Genomic DNA, 19,681 nt, shown 5'->3' with positions numbered 1-19,681 from the left:
AATGGCTGAGTACTAGGTCATATTTATAGAGTTCAAGGAGTGAAACTAACCCCTTTTAATTTGAATAAATAAATGAATAGAAAATTAAAAGGATTTTAATTTCGTTCAACAGATGCCCAGAACTCGGTCAAAATCGTTCAAGAGCAAGTCCAAGTGGCTAAGGCTGTTTTTAAATTTAAAAATCCTCAAGCTTCAAAAATATCTCCCAGAGGCCGATATATCGCCCACCCTAGGAAATATATCGCCTAGACCTATACCCTAAGTCTTTATGGTTTCGTTCGTGCGAAGTCGACGTGTTTTTCGTATCTTCCGCAAGCGATATATCGGCCCCTATAGTTGCGATATATCGGCATACACTGATATTTTAAACACGTTTTTGCACTTTTCAGGATATTTTAAAATTGAGTAAAACAACTTTGACTGAGTAAAATGTGATCCTAACAGCTGCTGGAAGGTTCAAGAGCTTCTAGATCTTTCTTTTAATTAAACTATTCATCAAAAATACTTAAATCATTTATAAACATGCATGTGACAAGTGTCACGCTCTTATTAATTCTATCTTAACCTTAGGTTATAATAAACAATATTTCTAAGACCAGCAATATTAATCAAACATTTTGTTATAATTAATATTTCTAAACTATAGGTTAAACTTAAAAAATCCATAACTATTGCTATGAGTTTCCAACTACATCCCGGCTTGAACCAAAATCCATGGAAACTAACATACTACAAGATACTACTAGCTACTACTACTACTACTATCTAGCTAAGTAAAATTCTGAGACACTACAATTCTCCCCTACTTAAAAGAATTTCGTCCCCGAAATTTTCTTACCAAACATTTCCGGATACTGTGGCAAGATGTCTTCCACCAATTCCCACGTTGCCTCCGGTTCAGAACTATTACTCCATAGGACCTTGACTATCGGAATACTCTTAGACCGTAATTTCTTCATCCCTCTATCTAGGATGCTAACCGGTCGTTCATCGTAACTCAAGTCTTTCTGGAGTGCTATCATATCATACTTGAGGACGTGAGATGGGTTTGACACATATTTACGCAGCATTGAGATGTGAAACACATTGTGGCTATCTGCTAGAGCTGGCAGTAGGGAAAATCTATATGCAACTGTTTCCACCTTGTCCAATATCTCAAAAGGACCTATAAACCGCGGACTAAGTTTTCCTTTCTTCCCAAACTGCTTTACTCCTTTAATAGGAGATATTTTTAAGAAGACTTGATCTCCGCCTTTGAATTCCACATCTCACCGCTTGGCATCCGCATAACTTTTATATCAGCTCTGAGCAGCGAGCATATGCTTTCTAATCAGCGCCACTGCATCATGAGCCTCTCTAACAATTTTGAGTCCAAGAAGTTGTCTTTCTCCTACCTCGTCCTAATGTAACGGTGATCGGCACTTCCTTCCATAAAGTAACTCATAGGGTGCCATACCAATCATTGACTGGTAGCTATTGTTGTAGGAGAACTCTATAAGTGGCAAATACTTAATCCACGATCCTCTGAAATCGAGTACACAAGCGCGCAACATATCTTCTACAATCTATATGGTATGCTCAGACTGACCATCTGTCTGAGGATGAAATATCATGCTAATACTTAACTTGGTACCCATGGCTTGCTGCAAGCTTCCCCAAAATCTTGATGTAAACATCGATCCTCTATTGGATACTATGGTCTTAGGGATTCCATGTAGTCATATTATTTCTTGAACATAGATGTCTGCGTACTGGTTTGTTGTGTACGTAGTCTTGACTGGCAGGAAGTGAGCTGACTTGGTTAGTCTATCTACTACTAACCAAGGCGAGTCATGCTGCTTATTTGTTCGTGGTAATCCTGTCACAAAGTCCATGGCTATGTCTTCCAACTTCCATTATGGAATACTAAGCAGTTGCAATAAGCTTGCAGGTCGCTGATGTTATGCTTTCACTTGTTGGCATACTAAGCATTTAGACACATATTCTGCTACGTCTTTCTTCATTCCTTGCCACCAATATAGTGCCTTAAGGTCGTGACTCATCTTGGTCGACACAGGGTGAACTGAGTATGGGGTAGTGTGTGCTTCTTCTAAAATCTTCATCTTAATTCAATGGTCATTCGGCACGCATACCCGTCCTTTATATCTCAAGAACCCTTGTCATGATATAGAGAAATATGTGGCCTTGCCTTCTTTAACTGCAATCATATGTGATACTAACGTGTCGTCATGCCCTTGCCTAATCATATATCTTCTAACAGACTTGACTGGATGGACAAGTTAGCCAGTTGACCAATGACTACCTCTATTCTGGCATTGATCAGCTCTTACTGAAGCGGCCTTCCTATTCCGGATAACGCTGCTAGATTTCCATAACTCTTCCTGCTTAGCGCATCAGCAACTACATTTGCTTTTCCTAGGTGGTATAGGATTTCGCAGTCATAATCCTTTACTAGTTCTAACCACCTACGTTGCCTCATGTTGAGCTCCTTCTATGTGAAAAATACTTTAAGCTCTTGTGGTCCGTATAAATCTCACACCGTTCTCCATAAAGATAGTGGCGCCAAATTTTCAATGCGAAGACCGCTGCTGCCAACTCCAAATCGTGCGTTGGATAGCGTTGTTCGTATTCCTTCAGCTACCTTGAGACGTAGGCTATTACTTTGTCATTTTGCATCAACACACAACCCAAACCTTGCTTCAACGCGTCATAATATACCACAAACTTGTCGATGGGTGTCGGTACACAAAGTACTGGTGCTAAGCATAACTTATCCTTGAGCAAGTGAAAGTTCTCTTCACATCTATCTGTCAAGTTGAACTTTTGTTGTTTTTGAGTCAGGTTGGTAAGCGAAGTGGCTATCTTAGAAAAGCCCTCTACAAATCTCCAATAATAGCCTGCTAGCCCAAGAAAACTTCTAACTTCTGACGCATTCTTAGGTCTTGGCCAATCCTTCACAGCATCTACCTTAGCTGGGTCTACTGCAACTCCATCCTTGGACACTATATGGCCAAGGACCGCTACTTGCAAAAGCCAAAATTCGCACTTCTTGAACTTGGCATAAAGTTTATGCTCCTTCAATCGCAGCATGGTCATTCTTAAATGTTCCTCATGCTCGACTTCATCCTTGGAGTACACCAAAATATCATCAATGAATACTACGACGAATTTGTCCAAATAATCCTCGAAGACTCGATTCATTAAATCCATAAATGCGGCTGGAGCATTGGTAAGACCAAAAGACATAACTAGAAACTCGTAATGTCCATATCAAGTTCTAAAAGATGTCTTTGGAATATCTTCTTCCCGTACCTTGAGCTGGTGAAACCCAGACCGTAGATCAATCGTAGAAAATACGGTTGCTCCTCGGAGTTGATCAAACAAGTCGTTAATCTGGGGTAGCGGGTACTTGTTCTTAATCATCACCTTGCTTAGCTCACGGTAATCTATACACATCCGTATGCTTCCATCCTTCTTCTTCATAAATAGAACCGGTGCTCCCCATGGAGAATTTCTTGGTCTAATGAAACCCAAGTCTAAGAGTTCTTGCAATTTCATTTTCAACTCCTTGAGTTCGGTAGGTGCCATCCAGTATGGTGCCTTTGAGATAGGCTTGGTTCTCGATACTAGTTCGATTGTGAAGTCAATTTCCCGAGTAGGCGACAATCCTGTTAAGTCGTCTGGAAATATTTCTGGAAATTCCTTTATGATGCGGACGTCTCCAACCTTTAGTGGTGTTTCCTTTGCCACATTTGTGACACTTGCTAAGAATGCGTGACATCCTTTTTCTATCATCCTTTGAGCTTTGAGAGATGAAATAAGAGGTGTTCGTAGTCCTGAAACCTTTCCCATAAAACATAGTCTCTGACCGTCAGGAGTTTCGAACATCACTTTCTTGCGTCTACAGTCGATGGTTGCACCATGCCTTGCTAGCTAATCCATTCCTAGTATTACGTTGAAGTCTTTGATTTCTAGCTCTATCAGGTCTCCTTCTAGTTCTACGTCCTTGATTTTGATCGGTACGCCTTGTACTATCCGTGATGATTGGACTACTTCACCCAAAGGCAATTCGATCACAAACCTAGTTCTAAATCTTTCACAAGGTTTGTCTAATTTCTCTATCATTCCTAACGAGATATATGAGTGTGTTGCTCCCGAATCAAATAATAATGAACATATATTATCGAGGATAGGAATCTGACATGTGACTACTTTGTTACTAGCTTCAGCTTCTCCCTGGGTCAAGGCAAAGACTCTGGTTGGAACCATCTTATTGTCCCTTTTCTCTTCTTGCTTTGGTTGTGGACATTCCCTCTTCCGATGACCTTCCTGACCACAATTGTAACATCCTTTGGTGTTTGCACGGCACTCACCAAGATGTTTCTTTTGGCATTTGGAGCATTGCAGGTATTCTACATAACCCGACCTATTACTTCCATTGCTAGTTCATGCTCTTTTGTCACCATCCACTTACATACTATCAGGATGCCTTCTCTTTTGGCCATTATTGTTGCTATGCTGATGATTTTTGTTGTGGTTCCGACCATTCTGAGGTTGATTCTGCTACTTAGGTTCAGGCTTGCTGGCCTCCTCCTTACTAACATTTGCCTGAAGCCTTTCCACCTCTATAGTCGTTTCTAGAGTATCGGTGTAAGTAGTGGTTCCAGGATTTGCTAGCTTGACTTCTAACTCAATCTTTGGTCTGAGTCCTCTAACAAACTTGGTGACCCTCAAAAAGTCGGCTAGGACCAACTCTGGTGCGAACTTGGCTAGTCAATCAAACTGTCGAGCATATTCTGCTACCGTCAGATTGCCCTACTTGAGACTGGAGAATTCTTCCACCCTCGTGGCGATGACAGCTGAGTTGTAATGCTTCTTGTGAAAGAGCTCCACAAATCTCGTCCAAGTCATGGTGGCGACGTCGTGAGTCTGCTATACTAAATCCCACCATCCTTCTTCAAAAGAGACGACACGCAAGATATGCGATCTGCGTTGCCGAGGTTCATGTGTGCTAGGATCGACTCTACATTCCTGAGCCATTCTTCCGCCTCGAAAGGGTCACTTGTCCTTTCAAAGTTTGGAGTGTGTTGCTTACAAAATCGCTCGTAGACTGGCTCTATGTACTGAGCTGGGTAAGGCGCACAGTACGCCATCGACCATCCCCCATCAATACCTACTTGTTGGGGTGCTTGAGCCGTTTGCTGAGGCTGCGGTTGCGGCTGAGGCTGTGACTGAGCCTATTGTCGTTGTTGCTGCAGTAGTTCTTCCACTTATTGTCGTAGCTGAACAATTTCTGCAGTGTTGTCAATCGGAGGTGGCAGTGCACTTCTGTTAGCAGCAGCATTGGTAGCACGCATTCCCCTTCTTCGGACTGGAGGGGCTTCATTAGTCTCATTGGCGGCGCTGGAGGCATTGCCAGCTGTGCGTGCAGACCTTCTGAGGGACATCTTCAGCAAAGTTCTAACAGTCGAGAAAAACATATTAGAACTTACCCTAATAGGCTCTAAGGCAAAACTTAGTCTAAGCAAATATAACTCGGACATGTTAGTTATGATTTCTTATGAAAAAAAAATTATGTAAACCTTCTTTATAATTAAAGCGTGTTTTTATACTTAGAAAATTAGCCATCTTTATTATTTTCTAAGTCTATTTCTAATCATCCTATATGACATAATTCTCAGGCTCGAAACTCATCGTTGTTCCAAAGTTGACCATATAGAGGGAGGGCTGGGATCAGTAAAATTGTTCCCACTACTATAGCCCCCTAAACTCTCAATACAGAACCCGGTCCATTGATTTGTATCCACCCTCACCGAACTTGGTCATTATTCATTTATTCTAAATTTATTATGATTGTAAAAAAAATCAAACCCATACATGTCATTCAAAATAACAATAATATTCATTTGGAAAAAGGTTTTCACTAAGTACAATCATAAATGCAAATAAATAAATAAACTAACATAACTAGGGTAAATCTAAAAATCAGGATCTTCTACATTTGACCCTTCATCTAACATATCATCATTTATTTCTTCACAATCATCACTATCTTGAGCCTCAAAATTACCTCGGGGAAGATTCATAAAGATTCTATGCTTTTGTTCATTAGTGAATTGAAATTCCAACTTAGAGGTGAACCTAAGTATGAGAAAATAGTATCTCATGCCTACCGATAAATCATCATCATCATCATCTATAGTCTCCCATATTTCTTCTAATGTTGAAATTAGAGAAGGAAAATCTTTAAAAAGCCTTAGTACTAGGACATATTGCTCCATACCTCTCATCATAATTTGCTTAGTAGTTTGGAGGTGAACTATCTCCTTGTGGAATAAGATCAGTCTTTGAGTGATTCTTTCTAACACTCCTACAGTATTCCTTAGCTCTCTAATCCTTTTCAATGCCTTAATGGCTCAGATATCCTGATAGGTCAAGGCTCCATCCATTTTAACTGAAAACATAATGGCTAAAATGTTAGCTATAAAACATAAACACTTACATTGGCAATTTAGATTCGGAGCTTGTGCGTGTGTATCAAGGAAAACTTCATGCATATGAACTTTTGCTCTGATACCAACTGTAATGAGCCGACTAATTCTAGACCTCGGACCATTAAAAACTACTAAACATAAATACTAATTTGAATACATATATAAGAAATAACATACATTTATTTAAAACCCAAAATATTGTACTAAATACAAAATACGGTATGGGTACCCATTGTTATAAAACATAAACATAAACATGAAATCAATTGTTTAAAATACTAAGTGCGGAAATACATAAAAACATAAATCAAAAGACTTAAAAACAATGTCATCCTCGATCTTCCAACAGTCTACTCAATCCATTCATCCTCAACACACATGCCAAGCTGCCACGAATCTTTCCCACCTTCCATGTTCATTTTCCTACATCATTCTAAAAAGAATGGAATAAGCCTAATGCCTAGCAAGGAAAATTTACTACAAACATATATCATAAACCATAATATCATATCATAAATCATATATTATAAACATATGACGTAAAAACATATATCATATAGGACTACAATATTAATGGTCATTAACTCATTAACATGGCGTATGATAAAACCATCTAGGTCCTCGGTCTACTATTCGAGGTAGGTTAGAACACAACTATAGTATATGACAACCTATCTAGGTCCTCTGTCTACTAATCGAGGTAGGGTAAATCATAACTCTAAACCATGAAAATGATAAAAATTCTTGGGACTTGCTATTTAAGCAAGTCATATGCCCAAGCGACTACAACATAAATTCTTGGGGCTTGCTATCTAAGCAAGTCATATGCCCAAGGACTACAACATATATCATATAATAACATAAAACATATCATAACATAAATATATAAACACATATAATCTAACCTATTTTCTTTACCAAAAACCGGAATATGGAGACAAGAACGTGATTTGGAACACTCCTAAAACCAACAGCAAGAATCATGAGTTTCTAAAGAAAAGGGATGAAAAAGATAACTAAACCATCAAAGAAGAAACTTACCAAAAAGAACCTTAAGTTTCAAGAAACTTAAACATCTAACCAATAATCATAAACAAGAGTTAGGAACTGAAAGAAAATAAAAGAAAACTAAAGAATCATGAAGAACTGAACTTAAGGATAAGAATACCTTGGATGAACTATGACTTTGATCTACACCTCGATACCGAAATAACACTATATCTTACTTCCCAAGTGTTTAGAAAAGCTTAGATTGGAAATGCTTTTATCCCAAAACCCAAGTGTTTCACTCTATAGTAATCTTAGCAGCTTGGAGGCTCTGAACAATGCTTGACTGGTGAGTGAAATGGCTTAGTAGTAGGTCCTATTTATAGAGTTCAAGGAGTGAAACTAATCCCTTTTAATTTGAATAAATAAATGAATATAAAATGAAAAAGATTTGAATTTTCGTTCAATAGATGCCCAGAACTCGATCAAAATCGTTCAAGAGCAAGTCCAAGTGGTTAAGGTTGTTTTTAAATTTAAAAAATCCTCAAGCTTCAAAAATATCTCCCAGAGGCCGATATATCGCCCACCCTAGGCGATATATCGCCTAGACCTATACCCCAAGTCTTCGTGGTTTCGTTCGTGCGAAGTTGACGTGTTTTCCGTTTCTTCTGTAGGCGATATATCGGCCCCTATGGCTACGATATATCGACATACACTGATATTTTAAACATGTTTTTGCACTTTTTAGGATATTTTGAAATTGAGTAAAACAACTTTGACAACGTAAAATGTGATCCTAACAACTGTTGGAAGGTTCTAGAGCTTATAGATCTTTCTTTTAATCAAACTATTCATCAAAAATACTTAAATCTTTTATAAACATGCTTGTGACAAGTGTCACACTCTTATTAATTCTATCTAAACCTTAGGTTATAATAAACAATATTTCTAAGACCAGCAATATTAATCAAACCTTATGTTGTAATTAATATTTCTAAACTATAGGTTAAACTTATAAAATTCATAACTGTTGCTATGAGTTTCCAACTAAGTCTCAGCTTGAACCAAAATCCACGGAAACTAACATACTACAAGCTACTACTAGCTACTACTACTACTATCTAGCTAAGTAAAATTCTGACACTTCAATAATGCTCCAAATGCCACCAAAATTTTTGGGAACCCTTAGATACTTTTATGTATCTCTTTGGACCCAATTTTGCATTTTCTAAGTGCCTACAATTTGAAACTCAAATTCACATCTTCACTATGTGAATTATACTAAGTTTTTATACATTGCTTTTATTTTAACACTTTATCATTTGTATTTAACCAATCATAACAAAAAATACATCTTTCAAAATTAAATATTTATTTATGAACTTCAGGCTGTTTCCAATGCCCCTTCTCATTGCAGTGAAAGCATTTACCTTTACCTTTCTTGTTTTTCTTTTTCTTCCCCTTAGGCGTATGTGCACTTCGTTGTGCACTCGTCTTTGCAACCTTTGCAGGCCCAGGGTTGGTGTTTTGTCCATCTTTCCTCTTGTTTCTAGCTTTCGAAGATGAAGCTATGTTAGCTTCAGTCTTAGATGGATCAACAACAGCAGTAGTAGTCTTCTTTTCTCCTCCCTTACTTAATCCACCCATGATTGACTCAAAATTCTGAAGCTCGTTCATGAGCTGCATCAGACCATAGTTGATTTTATTCATTACATAGTTGGTGGTGAATGCTAGGAAAGATAGAGAGAGAGACTGTTGAGGATTAAGCCAACTTGAGTCTCCTTGTCTAATAATGCTTTGTGCAGTTCAGCTTCCTGAAAGTAGTTGGTCATCTTGATCAGGTGATCACGAGCGTGCTGAGACGGTGCCATCTGAGCATTGGCATATTTCTTGGTGGCCTCAAAACGAGTCTGCAAAGACTTTGCCTCGAACATGTCTTGGAGCTGATCCATTATTTCGTAGGTCGTCTCGACATTCTCCATCTTTTTCTTGAGAGTGTCGACCATACTAGTCAACATGTAGTATCGTGCCTTATTATTAGCCGCCTTCCACCGCTCGTATTTGTCTCTTACAGACTTGGTAGTTCCTTCAGCTGGAATTTTTGGGATTCTTCAATCATGAAGAACTTGGAGTTGTCACCAATCAACACTATGTTGATGTTCTGCTTCCACTTAAGGAAGTTTTCTCCAGTGAGTTTCTCCATTGAAAGTTTAGAAATGATGGGAGTACACACAGCCATAATAATACTACGTATTATCAATAAAATAGAAATCAATCACATTTGCTCAATAAAACTTCTATTCACTAAAATTTCAAGAAATATCACAACATATACCATAGATATGTAAGATATGGAAAAAAAATACCAAAATAGGCATGTCTCTATTTCTTTAGGTTTTTAACTATTCTATGATATTGTTGTCCCGGTTGGCGAGAGTCAAAAAAATATCATTAGTTAAATAGAGTTGTAAACTCATTTAATAATGGACACCATTATTAACAACCCACTATTCGATCAAAATAAGAAAACAAAATTTCTTATTTTATGAGCTAGACCCACGGTTTCAATAATCAAAGATTTATTCCTAGTAGTCACCATATGGGTGAGTCTAGTAGAATTTGACCTATAATTATCTATCTTTCGAAATCTAACATTGTCAAAATAACTAATGAACACTTTTCATAGGGGAACGAATCGAAGCATCTCGATGCCCCATTAAGCTATTGATCTTGTTAAACTAACGGTGGAGATCGAATATAATTCTTAAAATAAACTAATTATTTAAAAATAATATTTTTATTATTAATTTTTGAAAATTAATGACTATGGTTCTCTAAAAAATTATCAAATTAAATTTTTAAAACCAAAGTCCTAGAACTTCCTTTTAATTCTAAATTGTCACATTGAAACAAATTCAATTAAATTAGAATTAATTTGTTGCTAATCAATATTTAGGTTTAACTATTATAATGAACCTATACAATTAAGTTCAACCCAAGCAAATGGGCCTTAACAATTGGGCTTGTATGGAGGAGGGTCTGGGTCCATTATGTCATTCCCACTACTAGGGCCCCCAAACTTCCATACAAGGTCCAAAAAATAGGAATTTAAACATTCATTTTATTAATTGTTATTAATTGATTAAACTCACTATAGTCATGCAAGGAAACGAGCCTTCACAAGTGGAATCGCCCACAAGAGAGAAATTTAAACTTTACATGTTCTAATAGGCCCAAATAAAACCTATCATTTTATGAATGTTTTATTTAGCAAAATATCATATATTATGCAAACATATGGGCTACTATATGCATCTAAGCTCAATTGCAAAAATACCACATATAGTGCAAACAGACTTGTTATAATTGGACGGTCCTAATCATGTTACTATATGAGCAAGTCTATGAATTTATGCAAAAATACTACAATTTATTTCATTTGCAAAAATACCACGATTAATTTTCTAGAATTTATCCAAAATTCGAATTATTAAAAATTTTGCAAAAGATAAATAAGTCAATTTAAATGAAATTTATCAATAATTAACAAAAGTTAATTTAAATTTCCTTTATCAACAATCAACTTAGTTTGGGTCATTTTTTAAAAAATATTAATTTAATTTAAATAGGACATATCAACTATTAACAAAAGTTAATTTAAATCTCATTTATTAAAAAAATATTAATTGGTTTGCAAAATGTGATATTTCTAAAATTTAACCAATTTTAAACTTTTAAAGCAAATATCATTAAACATTTTTCAAAAAAATATTTTGTGTTGTTACAACTATCAGCAAATATTTTAACCATTTATTAAAAAAAATATTAATAGTTATAACAAACCTAAAAAATCTTAAACAGTTAAACAAATTCAAATAGCCATAAAAATATCTAGTCAACAAATTTTCAAATTTTAAATAATTTAAACATTAAAATCCATAAAATAATCAGATATTAATATTTTCAAATAAAAGATTTCAAAAAGTATTTAAAAAAATATCTTTAATATCTAATAACTTAATTATAATATTTAATATATTAAAATATTTAAAATTAATTAGTTAACCTATTCTTAAATTTGATTTGATCTTTGTAGAAAATATCTAATTTTTAAATATCAAACAACAAAAATATCGTATTTTAAAATAAATAATTTTAAATGTTAAAATAAATCTAATATTTTTTATTAACCCATTCAAAATTCAAAAATTATGAAAAATTATATTATAGGCCGCGGCCAGTAATTCTTGGTGGTCGTGGCCACGTGACTTTTCTGGGCAATTTATGCACTCTGGGCGCGGCCAGGAGTTAATGGTGGCCGCGGCCAAAGCCCAAAATAATATTTTCAAAAAATATTTGTGTAATTTTTCAACACAAAAACGTTTTCTAAATAATTTTTACAATGTTTTACACCAAATAAAGCATTTATAAAAATTATTTGCATAGAAAATACAATAAAATAACCCAAATTTGCTAAGAATTTCATAAAATTCAATATGCTTCATAAAATCATGAAATTCATCTAATTACTCAACACATCAAATAATTCAATTTTACCATGTTCATCCATGAAAATAAAGATTAACAAAGGCTCTGATGCCAGTTGTTGGGAATACTTATACATGATCTTATTTATTTTCATGTAAATCATATATTAAAAAAATTAATATAAGAAAACCCAGAACATGCTTCTATAATTGAATTAAACATAGATAATGGTAAGAACACTTACATTGTATGAAGTGGAATGAATAAGTCATTCCTTGAGTTTCTCTAACCCTTGTATCATTTCTGTCGCAGGGTATCACCAAGAAACTAAACCGATCTTCAAATTTCTTCACAGCCTTCCACATTATCCTTAAAATCACCTAGACTAGAGTGGACAATTCTCAACACATGAGATATATACAGAGAGAGAATAAGAGAAGAGAATATATAAAGGTTTAGAAAATGACTTTTGTTGTAGAGAGAGTCTAAAACCCTAAAGCATCAAAACTAGATCTTCTAATCATCTGTTTTCAAACTCTCACTTAGCATTCCTTTTATAGGTTCAATTAGGTCACTTATTTAATTAAAAAATAAATAAAATAATAGGTAATATCAGCCATTAGGTCGAAATTATCATGGGCTTTAGGCCCGTGAAATTTCTCATTTAATTATAAGCATGTTGGACTTAAAACCAAGGCTCGTATTATTTTCTATTGATTAATTAATTAAATAATTATTTAGATCATTTATCAAATTAATTATTTATAATTTGAACCTTGATTTAATTTTTTTTTATCAATTTAGACACTAAATTGTCTTAATTAATAAACCTTCCATAAAATCTATTTTCCTTTCTAAATTGCATAACTTTGTGAAACTATCGAAAATTGACCTGGTTAACTTTAATAATTCTAATTGATAATTAAATCAATTAATTGAGACTTTCTAGATAATTTTATCCAAGGTACTACGGGGACCATGGGCCTATAAAAATAAGCTCCATTAAATTATCATAAATTTAATAAATAAATTTACTAACTTATTAATTCCTTATGACTCCACTAAAGACTCGGAATTGCATTCTTGAATTCATAGAACACTCTATAAGCAATATAGATACGTTATTAGTTATCCATTATTACAACCATAATTATCACTCAATCTTCTATAGACGGTCTACAATGAGATGGGGCTAAAATATCGTTTTACCCCTCATTATATTTTATCCTTGAAACACTTAGTTCCTTGTAAATGATATTTCAGTAAACTAATATTAATTACTTAAATGAGATCTCTATCATTTAGCACATTGAACCAAACTAAAAGGAACCCATAGTTTTACTTCTTCATCAGAAGCTATAAATGTCCATGTCTATGATTAACACTCCCACTCAATTATACTACCAAGTTCCTAAGATGTAAGTATGGGCTAGTCCGTAGGGTAAACTGTAAACGAACAAGTCAAAGAACTCAAATAATACAATTAGTTAGAATACTAACCACTCAAATTTGAGATTGAATTGGCATATGGTCAACTATATGATATGACTAGAATAGATAATAACAGTATGCTTACTTATCTTATCTACTATCAATATCGGTCCTGTCTGATGTAACAAATACATCCAATCTTATTTACTTTGCTAATATTCTGAAAAGAACATAACACAAAAATGTATAAGTAGATCATATCGTAGATTGGCAAGTCAATGTAAATCCTGTGCACTGACTAATCTTAGGACTAACTTATTTTTTAACATATAAACATATTTATATTCCACTGTGATTACGTCACTATAAATATGATTAGTTATATGCTCAAGATTTAATAGAAGTTTATATTAAATAAATAATCATGAAAATAAAACATGTGAGCAAAGTGATTGACCAAGTCAAAAATGATTTCTATTCTTTTATTGATAATAAAATGAGATTACAAAGAAATTGGGTTTTAATTAGGGCATAAAACCCTAACAAACCTCACTCTTGAAGACAGTTGTTTTTCATGTTCCCACCTTTGACATTGATTCCCCATTGCAACTCCAAACTAGGCCTACATTCCCACCTTTGATTGAACCTGGACCATCCACCATCACTTCTGTGATTCCCCCAAATCCCTATTAGGTTTGTTGCTGGCCCAGCTACAACCATCCATACCTTTCCTAATACTTAGGATGTTATCCTTCAGTATGTAGTTAATCACCCTCTTGAAGTTGGACCAACTCATACCCCACCAACCACTGCCACATACCCTCAATCCCCATTCTGCGCCCCCGCTGGCCCCTCTGTAATGGTTCCCTTACCCATCAATCCTAATACCTCTTATGTTTCACCCACTACTGCTACCCCATCATGTTCTGCTAACCCAGATCAAGCCATTAGTCCTACTAGTGAGGTTACTACCCCCACTTCCATTTGAATTGGACCTGACCTTATTAGAGACTCCCCTAGAGCCAAAAGACCCCACTTCAAGCAACAGTCCACGGTGGTCGGAGGAAGTGTCTATTCCACCCTAAAACGAATTCGAGGAATGACCCTTGAAGACTTCGCAGACCCTTCCCAAATGGATGACAAACAGGTGGGTGTTTCTAAGCAACCCCGCCCAAAAAAATGAGTCTTGTCAATTGGAATGCTCGGGGGTTGGGGAGTCCCCATGCATTCCAGAAGCTCTCTCTCCTGGTTAAGCAGCAAAACTCATCTTTTTTGTTTCTCATTGAAACTAAGTTGTGTTCTGGTTCTGTAAATAGGTTGAAGACTAGGCTACATTTTGACAATGGTTTTAAATGTCCTAGAAGGAGCTTAGGAGGAGGGTTAACGCTTTTGTGGAAGGATATTGTTGATGTTAATATTTTGTCTTTTAATTTTAATCACATAGACGGCTTTGTAAATATGAATGATAATAGTACCTTTCATTTCTCTGGTTTCTATGGCTCTCCTTATTTTTCAAATCGTCATTTAACTTGGACTTTGCTTTCTAGATTGCATGATAATGCTCCTTTCTTTCCATGGCTAATTATGGGTGATTTTAATGCTTTTCTTAGTGCCTCTGATAAATCCACCAATGTGAATTCCTCAGCAAATTCTATGCATGATTTGAATGATTTCATCAATAAATTTAGCTTGTTCCCCCTCCCTTTTGTTGGCTATAAATACACCTGGAATAACAATAGAACTTTTGAGCATTTGGATTTGGGAATAACTAATGAGGATTGGTGTGATTTATTTCCTTTAGCTACTATGTTTCACCTTGAATATTTTGGTTTAGATCATAGAGCTATAAAAATTACTCTCGCTGATAACTCTCTTTGTTCTTCTCGAGTTAGGAAACGTAGATTTATGTTTGAAAATAACTGGTAAACTGAACAATCACTTTTTGAAACTGTAAAAAAGAGTGTCATTCGCTGATAGTCGAGCCTTGCATCAAAATCCATTAGATTCTTTTCTAGAAAAAAAAAACACTACTCGGATGCTCTCAAAACTTGGATCAATGATCACTTTCATTTATTCAAGACCAAACTGTCAAAAATCCAGAAAGATATTGCCATTTTAAATGAAAAACTTCCCTGGAACAAAATGATATCTTCCAGCTGAATTCCCTTAACTTCCAATTAGATGCCCTTCTTTACAAATAGGAACTTTATTGGAAGCAAAGATCTAGAGTAATTTGGTTATAGGCTGGCGACAAGAATACAAAGTTTTTTCATAGAACTGCTTCTAGTAGAAATAGGACTAATATCATACATAAACTTATGCTAAAGGATGGGTCTTACACCTCTTCTTTCCATCAAATAAGTGAAGCAATAACTAACTTCTACTCATCTTTGTTTGCCTCACAGGGTGTTTCTAATGAGGACATTGCTCTTGTGCTGTCATGGATCACTAGCCAAATAACTCCAGATCAGTCAACATCCTTAGAAGCTACATTCATTGAGGATGAGGTCAGAACAACTCTCTTTCAACTTTCAGGTGATAAGGCTCCAGGTATGGATGGTTATAATGCTTATTTTTACCAAAAGAATTGGGCCATCTTAGGCAAATATTTGTCTAAAGCTATCCTTGCTTGTCTAAATAATGGTGTTGACATAGAGGCCATTAATTCCACTATCCTGGTCCTTATCCCCAAAAATCCAAATGCTATCAATCTTAGTGACTTTAGGCCGATAAGCCTCTGATCTGCTATGTACAAAATCATCTATAGGATGTTGGTCAATAGGCTGAAGCCAATTCTAGTTTCTTTGATCTCTAGCTCCCAAAGTGTTTTCATGTCTAATAGACTCATTTGCGACAACATTTTAATTGCCCAAGAGCTTACCCATGCCATTAGCCATCGACGGTTAGGTTCTATGGGCTGGGCTGGGCTGCTGTAACGTCCTCATAATCCAAGATCGTTACACTGTGTACTTTAAATAGTGTCAGACTTTCTAATCAAGTCATTTGGTCATAAACGTGTAACTAAGGTTAATGTCAAGGGTTAGGGTTAAAAAATTTGGTCAAAGGAACTGTTGACTTTTCATTTAAAAGTTTAATACATACATGAGATCCCAAAATATTACAAACATGTGTTTAAAAAGGGTATATACCAGTCAAAAGTATAACCAGTCGGCCTAAGAGGCAAAATAAGTGGTACGACCATAGTTCCTCTGAGATATCCTCAGATGTGGTGGACGAGCAGCCGCATATGTACACGCTGCCATCGAAGCTCTCCAACTCATGGCTGGTCAAGCTTTCCTTTTCCCTTACCTGCATCACATAGCACCCGTGAACCAAGGCTCGACACAAAAACTTAAACATGTGCATGAACAGGTAAATACAGATTTCCAAATACATATCTAGCATGCCCAATAGTAATAACCTACTCATGCGTGCAAACAATTACAAATAAATGACCACCATGTCATAACGAGGGCCCGCTGCCCTAAATAAATAAATGATAAGTCATACTAGGGCTCAGCGCCCTAGGATCTGGGACTAGTGAGTCACCCCGGGGGCCTGTGCCCTATCTTCTGTATAACCAACCTTAGAGCTGGCTCAATGTACCTGACACTTTGATTTTCCACGACCATTGCGTCAGACAAGCGTATAATGCGCTCTCGGTTAGGCCTAACCATATTGACCAGCGCTCAACGTGCTATTACCGCCCTTGACTTATGAGCCAAGGTTTTTTCAATCAGATAATGCATACAAGCACACATCCTTTAACAATTATCCCAAAGAAAATCATTCACGCATGCTTAATCAATTAAACACAGACGTAATCATAGTCATGTTCTTTCTCAGGGGCCTGAGCCCTATTCATAATCACATTAAACAACTAGATAAATAGATAGCAAGCTATTGATAAGCATACTTCATATAATACAAGTATGCATATGTATAAATCATGGTATCTTAACCAATCAAACACAAACACAGTAATAACTTTATTCCATAGCGGGATCGAGCCCTACCTATGCAAACAAGGCAAGCATTCATTAAACAATTATCCAGGCAGAGAGCATTTAAGCATAACCTAAATCATGTTCATTCCCAGGGCCAAGTCCTATTCACAGGTATAATCAATAACCGGGTCGAGCCCTAATCACATATATCACGTATTGGGTGCAATTTTCTTACCTCAGGTCCGAGTATAGCGTAATAATAAGAACAACCCTTGAGCACGATCCTGGTGTCAAGCCCTTAGCGATAACCTAGTCACAACCATAATATAGGATCCCGTCAATAACGAGAAAATAAAGGCTTCTGGACCAAGTCCTAGCATTCGGGACCTCAAATTCTACTGAACCAGGTAGTAGAATCGATCCCGAGCCCTTAGGTTTTAGTTCTCGTTACTCAAGACCTAAGGTGGCCAAAACAGCCCAGGCGGGTCGCGACTTGCCCCTAAGGGTCACGGCGCGCCTCCAAAGTAGAAGCCCCCACTTGGCCCTGGGTTCGCACGAGTCGTGGTGCCCCAAGAACAAGGCTGCAACCTGACCCTACGAACCCAAAATTCCTCTATTTTTCTCCAGCCAAAAACCTACAAAAATCTTCCCAAATGATGCCTAGAACTATAATTCAATCCTCAGAACATTATCAGCATAATACTAGTAACAAAACCCAACCTAAAACTTGATTAAAAACCTATCAAAACTCACAATCCAACACTTGATCCACAAACTCAAGAACACCTCAAGAATTCTAAGAAACCAAAACACAATTCAACTTAAAACATGGATTAGAGCTTTGCCTCTGATGTGTTTGATGATCACGTAGCCACAACCAATCCCAAATCCTAACTCGAGCCTTCAATTCCTTAGTTTCCTCAAGAATTCTCCATTGAAAGAGAGTGTCGGTTGGGAGAGGATAGAAGGTTGAGTGTTTTGTTTTGTGTGGTTTACTTAAGGTTCAAGTAACCTTAAGCAAATCCCAGGGCTCGAGGTACCAAAAACGTCTCCAAGGGCAAAATGGTCAAAATCCCCGATATTCCCTCCTAATCTCGCTAACTCCAAATATATCCTCAAATATTTATTATCGTTACCCGATAACTCGGTAATGTACTAATCACCCAAAATACCCATTGACTCGTCCCGAGTCGGGTATTGGTGCCCGTTGTGACTTTCTTGCTAACTTGCTCCCTAGGATTATCTCGTGCCGAGTAACCCAAATAAACCTACATAAGAATGTGGTCTCTCACATATATCACATATATGCTCATATATACAATTATGCCCATAACGGGCCAAATTACGAAAATCGCCCTTCTAATAAGAAACAAGCACACATGCATATTTCATACACCTAAACATGCATATCTAGTCATATTATCATACAACTCATATAATCACATAATTACACACAAATATATCTCACATAAACATATAATTCCATAATTTTCCCTCCTGGCCCTCTAATCAAGGCCCTAAGCCTTATTAGGTAATTTGGGACTTTACAGTTGCATTAAAGCTTGACATGACCAAAGCCTTTGGCAGAGTTGAGTGGCCTTTTTTAGAGGCCATTATGAAGAGATTTAACTTTCCTCTTTATTTCATCAACCATATAATGCATTGCCTTACCTCTGTCTCCATTAGGCTTCTCATTAATGGCCAAATTTTAAGATATATTCGTCCATCTATAGGTATAAGACAAGGTAACCCACTCTCCCCTTATCTCTTTATTCTATGCTCTGAAGGTATGTCATCTATTATTAGGATTAAATAAAACCACAATGAGCTCAATGGGATTCAAATTTTCCAGAATGCTCCTGCAATCTCTCACCTTTTGTTTGTGGATGATAGCCTTTTATTCACTACAGTTGACACTCAATCCATTTTGGCCATAAAATGAAGCACTTCAAATTTACCATAGGTCAACGGGGCAATTAGTTAACTTCTCTAAGTCTTCAGCCCTCATTTCCCCTAACACTTCTCATTGTGACTCAGATTTCCTCATGCGGACCTTAGGGCTAGAAGATACACCTTTCATTACCAAATACCTTGGCCTTCCCCAATGTCTAGGCCGCTCCAAATGTGAAGTTTTTAGTTTCATCGTAGACAAAGTCACTTCAGCTCTTAATTCTTGGAACAAAAGAGCCTGTTCCAGGGCAGAGAAAGAGATCCTTTTAAAATTAGTTATTCAAGCAATACCTTCCTATGCCATGTCCTGCTTTAGATTTTTGGTTAGTCTCTAAACTTTGGTGGGGATCTATGGGGACTAAATCCAAGATTCATTGGAAAAAG

The sequence above is a fragment of the Humulus lupulus genome, chromosome 4, assembly GCF_963169125.1.
Source record: "Humulus lupulus chromosome 4, drHumLupu1.1, whole genome shotgun sequence".
In the NCBI taxonomy this organism is placed as follows: Eukaryota; Viridiplantae; Streptophyta; class Magnoliopsida; order Rosales; family Cannabaceae; genus Humulus; species Humulus lupulus.
This window is presented reverse-complemented; position numbering follows the sequence as displayed.